The sequence below is a fragment of the Rattus rattus genome, chromosome 6, assembly GCF_011064425.1.
Source record: "Rattus rattus isolate New Zealand chromosome 6, Rrattus_CSIRO_v1, whole genome shotgun sequence".
Classification (NCBI taxonomy): domain Eukaryota; kingdom Metazoa; phylum Chordata; class Mammalia; order Rodentia; family Muridae; genus Rattus; species Rattus rattus.
Genome location: NC_046159.1, coordinates 7,066,402 through 7,075,244, shown reverse-complemented (window position 1 = coordinate 7,075,244; position 8,843 = coordinate 7,066,402).

The window sequence follows — 8,843 nt, the reverse complement described above, 5'->3', positions numbered from 1 at the left end:
CGGCCTAGACCTACTGTTCTTACAGTAAGGAGGATTGTGTACAGCCCTAAAAGAAGAATGCTGTTTCTCTATAGATCATTCAGGAGTGATTAAAGAGTCAATGGCCAAGCAGAGGGAGAGACTAGCCACGAGACAAAGAGAGAGAGAAACAAATCGAGGATGGTTTGAAGACTGGTTCACCCGATCCCCTTGGTTGACTACCCTAGTTTCTACCCTAATGAGACCCATAATAATTTTGTTACTTCTAACCTTTAGACCATATATATTAAATAGACTGGTGACTTTTATTAGAGAGAGAATTAGCGCTGTACAATTATTAGTGCTGAGACAACAGTACCAAACTCTTGCCCTAGAAGACCTAGATTCAGAAGTTCCATAATTAGAACTTGGCACAAAAGAAAATGGGGGAAATGAAAGATCCCCATTTGATATTAGTACAGCCATTTCTTAAGAATGAGAATCTTTTAAGCTGGCCCTTGCTTAGCCCCTAGATGTTAGACAATAGACCAGAAAGTACAGAAAGCACATTCCCACCCACTCTCTAGGAAGCTGCCGGACCATAAGAACAGAGGGTATAGAACACATTTACTGCAGGGCAATTACAAGACAGGAAACATCTCCAGGAAGCTAACTGACCACTATAGAAGTGAGACGTCCTTGGTACTGAATGCAGCTGTGCTGACATAGCTATAGCCTTGTCCTAAGAACTCCAGAAGAGAAACACCTGCCAAGACAGATATCCTTGGTCCTTGTCCTGGGAACCCCAGGATAAGAAAACATATATCAAGTCAGACGTCCTTGGTACTGAAATAGCTACATTGATGTGGTTATGGCCTTATCCCAGGAATTCCAGGACGAGAAACATCTGCATAGTTATTCTTGGCACCGAAATAGCTGAGGTAATGAAACTGTGTAAACTTAAATGACTATTTAAGCTGTACATTTTTGTTGTTCCAGGCTCTTCACATCCCTCCTGCATGAGGACCCTGTCATGCCCTAATGCATTGGTATCCCAAAGTAAACCTCTTGTTTTTACATCAAGACTGAGTCCCGTGTGTTCGTAGGGTGGTGGGTGTCCTCAGTACTGGAGCGAGAGTCTCCTCTGTCTGAGGGTCTTTCAATTTCACATACTCAGTGTTCGACTCAACCAACCTTTCATAGTGAGTGATCCTCCCTTTGAAAAGGAAAAATAAATTAGTGTTGCGCACATCACAATTATCTTTCCCAAATCAGATTTTGTTCAAGTAAATAAATCCTTGGGGGAATCCCAGACTAGGAGATGAATTTTAACTAATCTGAGCTGTAGAGAGCCTTTGGGGCTGCTTCTAGAAATTTGGCAGGAATTTGACATTGGGCTAAGACATGGAAATAGACTCGGGCAGGAATTTGACATTTGGCTAGGACAGGGAAGTAGGATCAGGATCTTGATCATCTCGAGAAATTCCTGAATATCACGCGGCTTTGTTTGTTGCCTTGCTTGTTCCTTGACTGTTTTTGTTTATTGCATTGTTTCTTCCTTGACCCAGAACTGACCTTCTTCTTTGCAGGTACTTGGCATGGTATAAAAGCTGACTGGAGAAAAATAAACCCACTTCAGGCTCAGCACTGGTTGGAGTCATGTTATAATGTTGTCTAATTGTCTTTTTATTTTCAATCCTTGTTCCCTCCCTTGAGACCCTATTGACTAAGTTGGCTTGGTCACTGAGTAGCCATGAAAGTGCCACTTAGATTATCAAGAGCCTGGTTTATGCAAGACCATGAAATGCTAGCCATACTTGGAACGGTGGTGTATAGTTGTGACTCCAGAATTCAGGAAGTAAAATCAGGACAATATTTAATTCAAATACTATGTAGTAAGACCCTGCCTCAAAAGTAGTTCATTCATTAAGAATTGTGTATGTACATGTTTCTATATGAGGGCACATGTATGTGCATGTATATGTGAATAGAAGACAATCTCAGATACCATTCTTCAAGTTATACACTTTTTTTTAAAGGCAGGATCTCTCATTGGCCTGGAACACACCAAGTATGGTAGGCTGTTTTCCTCAGAGAAACCGCCAGCTTTCAAGATAACTCTTGCAGGGTATGTGCTGGCATGGAGATCCAGAGCAGCAATGGGATCTCTTCCTGTGTTGGCAGAAGTTACGGAAGAGTACCTATTAGGAAAGTTGTGGCTACTGCTAAGGGGTGTCTTGGTTCCTGGAACACGGTGTGGTTTTTCCAGTTCCTGAGTTTAGCCTGAGAGAGTCTGGATAGAAAATGGAGTTAGTAATATTAGGTTGGGCCCTTCAGTGGTCATGGTGTCTTTTCACAGCAATAGAAATCCTATTAGAAATAGAATAGAAATAGAATGGGTAACCAAAATGGCTAGATTATGGAAGAATCTCTGGGGTAAAGACCCAGACTGGACCATTCAGGGTGTAGGACGGTGTATGTCAGCCATACCCTGTGACAGGGAGGGACAAAGAAATGCTGGGAGAACCTGGAGGCCATATCTGCTTTAATATGTTAAAGAGGCAACTCAGCTATTTGTCCTAGGTTTGAAACTTAACATTCCTGAGAACAAAACAGTTCTGACAAAACTTAAGAATCTTTAATGCCACAAGTGTGCAGAAGGGGGCATTAGATTCCCTGGAGCTGGAATAACAGGCAGTTGTCCAGCATGATGCTGGGAACTGAATGTGGTTCCTCTGGAAGAGTAGTAAGTGCTCTCTTATCACTGAACCAACGCTCCAGCTTTTCAAATTCCTTGTTATCAAACTTATATTATATTCCTGAAATGTTGTTATAAACAGGAATTATCCTGGTTACTCTCACTTTTATTGAGTAAGCCAAAGATGTGGCAATAATAATTGTTCTCTTTCTCTCTCTCTCAATTTCATTTTATGTTATGTGCATGGGTGTTTACCTGCATGTAGGTCTGTGAATCTCTTATACACCTAGAACCCTAGGTTAGGAGGCCATAAAAAGATGTTAGATCTCCCTAGAGCTAGAGTTACAGTTTCGAGCTGCCCAACACGGTACTAGGAACTGAACTTAGGTCCTCAGAAAGAATACCCAGTGCTCTTACTGTTGAACCAATACTCCAGCCCCAAGGTTGTTCCTTTAGAGGTTGCTTTTATTGATTTTGAAAACTGGAGGCATGGGAAGAAAAGGAAATGGGATACATGAATAGTTGTGAGAAGGAATAATTTGAATTGTCCTTGGGCTTTTTTGGTTTTTGGAAAATTACTTCAGCAGATCTTTTATTTAAGGAAAATTTGCCCCCGCCAGCGGGGACTCAGTTATTTGTGGGGGTCGAGGGGGACCCATACCTGTGGGAGAATGGGCGAGAAAGAGGATCGAGACCAAGCAGTGTTCTTGTCAAGGTCTGTTTATTGAGAGGAGTGTACAGCATTTAAAGCTCTGAAGCAGGAACTGAGGGCGCTTAGGGCAGGTCGGGGGTGGGGGGGAGTACTGGGACTGAGCCCAAGGACATAAGGTGCATCATTAAGCCGCAAGATGTTCTTCTTCTTTGAAAAGGTCAAGCCCTTCTCAGGAATCTGCTCAGGGCAGGGCTCTGGCTTTGCCCAGTCCGGCAGTTCGTCACAGACAAAAATTAAAACCAATGTCCTGTTTTTGGAACGTAGATGCCTCAGGCAGTGGGAAGCTGTTTGGGTCAGTATTATAAAATGTCTTATCAAAATATTCTATATTTTTATTTTATTTAGATTGACAGAGACAAACACACACTGATCAATCTTCATTGTCAACTTAAATATATTTGAAATCACCTTAAAGAAAACATCATAGGGCTTGACTGTGAGGGTATTTCCAGACAGGTTTAAAAGAAGAGAGAAAATCAATCCTGGGGGCAGCACTGCAGTGAGCCGTATTGGATTTGGGCCTAGCTGCTTAGTGACTGCTTAGCTCAAGGTGGCTACTTGACTCTGGGCTGCATGGCCACAGAGGTTTAACCTTGAATTGACTGCCATACAGACTTGAGGTTGTTGAACTAAGAGCCTCTCCCAGGAAGACCCTGGGAGCAATGACAGGATGTTTCAGCCTGAGCAAAAAACACCGGATGTCCCTGGAGCAGATTCCTGAGAAGGGTTCGACCTTTTCAAAGAACATGTCCCGAAGACTGTTGCCTCTTTTTATAGGAGGATATCTTGCAGTATAGTGATTCACCTTATATCCTTGGGCACTTCCCAAACTCCCCACCCCCTAAGCTTCAGTTCCTGCTTCATTTCCTGCCTCAGAGCTTTAAATGCTGTACATTCCTCTCAATAAACGAGACCTTGACAACAGAACTCTTGCTTGGTCTCCTTCTTCTCTTCACCCCATTTTGGCCCACAGGTAGAAAGCCTCTTGGGACCCTGAATAACTGGGTCCCGCTGGCAAGGGACACAGCACTATCTTGTGGATTCTTGAACTAAATGAAAAAGGGACAAAGGGAGAGTTAAGCATCAGTATTCATCTCTCTCTATTTCCCGACGCAGATGTTCCTGACCAGCTGCCTCATGCCCATTCTCCCCACCTCAACCATTGGTATAGAATCTCAGAAATCTAAAAACTGTCCTCTAGGTGTGGAGAGCAGTGCTATCCCTGAGGAGAATTATTTGTAGGCATGAGATGAGTCAGCATTATTATATTTGAGGTGGACAGAACCACACCTTGATTTGTATATCCTTGGTCCACTATTTTAACTTTAATCTCACTTCAGGATCCCAATGATTTAGGGGGTGTGCTGCCTAGTTTTAAGTCAACTTGACACAATGCAGTCATAGGAAAGGAAGGAGGCTCAACTGAGGAAATGCCTCCATAAGCCCAAGCTTCTGGCAAGTAGGTAGAGCATTTTCCTAATTAATGATTGATGTTGGCGGTGGGGAAGTCGGTTCTATAAGAAAGCAGGCTGAACAAGCCATGGGGAGCAAGCCAGTAAACAGCACCCATCCATGGCCTCTGCATCTGCTCCTACCTCCAGGTTTCTGCCCTTTTTGAGTTCCTGTCCTGACTTCCTTCAGTGATGAACAGTGATGTAGAAGCACAAGTCAAATAAACCCTTTCCTCTTCAAGTTACTTTGGTCATTTTGTTTTTAGCACATCACTAGTTACCCTAAGATATCCCTGTTTTACAGAGTCTCTGTCTATCTTCCCAATATGGCCATATTGAATAAATCTCCTTTTTCTGATTTCCACTATTAATTTGACTCATTTAATTGGCCTATTGAGGACAGATAACTGAACCTGGTTTAGGGCATAGGCTATAACCCCTAAGTTTGATAACAATATGAGGCTTCAACTTTTCCCTGAGAAGGTAATACTGAACAGAGGCCTAGAATTTATTCAGGATGAAGAATTTTGAATACAACTGGTATATTCAATGATGGTTCTCTTTTTCTTTTTTTTCCAGAGCTGGGGACTGAACCCAGGGCCTTGCGCTTGCTAGGCAAACGCTCTACAACTGAGCTAAATCCCCAACCACAACTGATATATTCAATATCAGTAAAATTTCTTGACTTTTTTTTTATAAAAATTAAAGGAAGTGGAAATTCTGGTGTTTTATTTTGCTTCTCCATATTTTTTTCTTTGTTGGTTTGTTTGTTTGTGGCAGAGTCTCACTATATAGTCTTGGCTATGTAGACTAGGCTGATCTTGAACTCATAGAAACCTACTTGCTTCTGCCTCTTGAAGCACTGGTGTTAAAGACCTGTGTTATGTGCATACCTCTGAGTGGTAGTCTGACAAAGGATTTTTCTTCCTTCACATCAGAAGACATTAAGTGACTATCACCACCTGATGGCAGCAGTGTCCCACAACTGAGAGGTCACTTTAACCATAACACTAGGTAAAAGGAGACCGGCAGATCCTTATTCCTGACGACTTCATGGAAAGCAGGAAAAAAAAAAAAAATCCTGTCAGCCCCAATCTTTATCTGAAAATTTAAAGAAATTATATGTGCTTACAAAGCACAGAATTGAAGTGGAAGTTTCTTTAAAAAACTCAGTTGTGTCACATGAAGTATTTCTGGAAGCTGTCTTGGGGAAGGGTACATGATGATGTTTTTCCTCTCACTGTCTGTGGGGATTCTACTTAGATTCTTTCTAAATATCACCACCCTCTCAAGTGTCTTCAGCAAAATATCACATGATCTTTCACAAGACAGCTTCCAGAAAAACATCACATGACCTCACAAGACAGCTTCCAGACAAACATCATATGACACAATTGAGATTTTTTTGAATAACCAGAAACTTCCACTTCACAGAATGGTATCTATAGGTTCATGGTCTATACAGATCTATCAGAGTAATTAATATTTTTACTTGCTTATCACTGTTTAAAACCTTCAAGATTTCCTCTTCTAGTTCATCCTAACATACATAGTAGGTTGTTGGGGACTACTGAAACCAAGATTTACGGAAGTTTTTTTGTGAAGAATTTGTGGTCATTCTGTACTGGTAGTTTGGCCATCAGCAAGGAGTCTCATGTAGCCTAGCTTGCTTATTTATTTATTTATTTATTTATTTATTTATTTATTTATTTGGTTCTTTTTTTCAGAGCTGGGGACCGAACCCAGGGCCTTGCGCTTCCTAGGCAAGCGCTCTAACCACTGAGCTAAATCCCCAACCCCAGCTTATTTATTTTAATGTGTAACTAGTCATAAAAATAATCCCAAGAAATTACATTTCTTGAGATTGACATAACAGCAATGTCTTAAGATTAGGTGACAAAGATGCATTATACATTAATTATATGACCTTATGACTCTCGTTGTCAGACCCTCCTGGGCTCCCTCAGTATTTGCCCCCTGCTGAGCCTTACTGATGCACGTGGAAACCTTTGTTTTTAAGAAAAGAACATTTTGACCTTTGCTGTTTGGCCAATGGGCGGTAACACCATTGAATCAGTTCCTGTTTTTATCATGAGAACATAAACTTGTTATTCCACTGTGCTTCCAGTGTTTTTCCACCCCGTGGACTTGGTGTATATATTCTGTGAACTGAAAGGAAAATTATACAGATTTAAGGTTTAAAAATATAAAATTAAAAGAGTAAGTTTCAAAATCCACAGACTCAGGGCTAAACACTGTCCAGGCAGGGTGGGGCCCACCCTGCAGCCAGGACTGACAGGCCATAAAGATGCAGAAGGGCACCTCCCCCAGCTTACTCAGAGTCACACCTTAACCAGATGTCCCTCAAACCCTGATAAGCCCCTAGCTTCTAAAATCCTGTATGCTCCAATCAGCACGTACTCTTCTGCTGTGTCATGATCTCACTGCTATGTTTGAATGAGCCAATCACTTATAGCCACGCCAGAAATTAGCCAATTGTGTGTAACCGCGCCAAACCCCCTAGCTTTCCCTATATAAACCCCTGACTTTTGAGTTTCGGGGTCGACACCTCTGTCTCCTGCGCAGGATACTTGTCGGCCCAGAGATCTCCATAATAGATCTCCGTAATAAACCTCGCCTTTGCTTATTACATCCAAAATGGTCTCTCTGTGTCTGGGGTCCGCGATTTCCCAAGACTTTGGAAAGGGTCTCTCTTTGGGGTTCTTTCATTTGGGGGCTCGTCCGGGATCAGTGTTTCCTGGGGCGCGCCATCCTGAAACTCGAGCTAGGTTCTTTCAGAACCTCAGTAAAGCTTTGGCATTCTCATAGTATGAATGACCCAAGTCTGTGTCTTCTGTTAAATTTCCCAGGCCTACACCCAGTTCTCGTACCATGGCTGTGTGGGTGCCCTCATCTCATTGTAAAGAAACCTATACCAGTCTGGGAACAGCCATGAACTATCTATATAAACCACCCTCAAATCAGCCTTCCTGCACTAAGAACTTTGTAAGTAGGGGATGGTAGGACATGCCTGTAATTCCAATACTTGTGAGGCTGAGGATTGTAGGTATGGAGTGTGGAGGTCTGGAGCTAAAGAGATAGCTTAATGATAAAGAGCACTGGCTACTCTTCCAGAGATCTGGGTTTGATTCCTGATAGGGTTTGGGAATAACTGAAGGAAGACTCAAATGATATGGAAGAACAAAGAGCCTTTCTTCTGCAGAAAGAACCACATGCAGGGGGGTCATCACCACATCAAGATGGAGACTCAGACAAAGATGCTCAGGCCTCTCTTATAGGAAATTGGGGGAAATTTCCAGAAGGATTAGATAATCTCTAATGTGATTGGTAGAGGCCAAAGTCCTGACATTAATACAATTTTGATTGGCTACTATGTTAGGGTTATGTAATCTAAAACCTCATTGGTGGGTTCTGGGATGCCCCAAATGGACTGCATCCCTGCACCATAGGTGATTAATCGCAGGATGGGCTGCCTAGCACAGATGGCCTATCCTGAGATAAGATATCTTTCATTCATGTGGCTATCTTCAGGCTATTTCTCAGATCAGGATTTTATTGTTTTGTTCCTAGACTTTGGGGTCTGCTGCTGGAGCAAGTGGCTTGTGGCCTAGTTGCATGGTCTGCTCCTAGAGCAGATGACCCATGGCCTAATTTCTGAGTGGAGACAAAATGGAATGAATAGGCCCCTTCAATTCCCAGCAGCTACATGGTGTTTCACAACTGTTTGTAATTTGACTTGCAGGGATATCTCTTCTGGCATCTGTGGGCACCAGGGTACAGAAATGAATGCAAGTAAACATTCGTACACATAAAATAATAACATTTTAAAAAGAAAGAATAACTGAGTGTGACTGTCAGAGTATAACTCCAAAAAGCTGGTTCTCTCCTCTTATTTTGTATGTTCCTGAAATTATTTCAGATCCTCAGGCTCACGCTGGCAACAGCAGTTTTATGCACCGGGCTATTACTGGCTTAGTCTTTCTGAATAAAATAACTTTCCTTG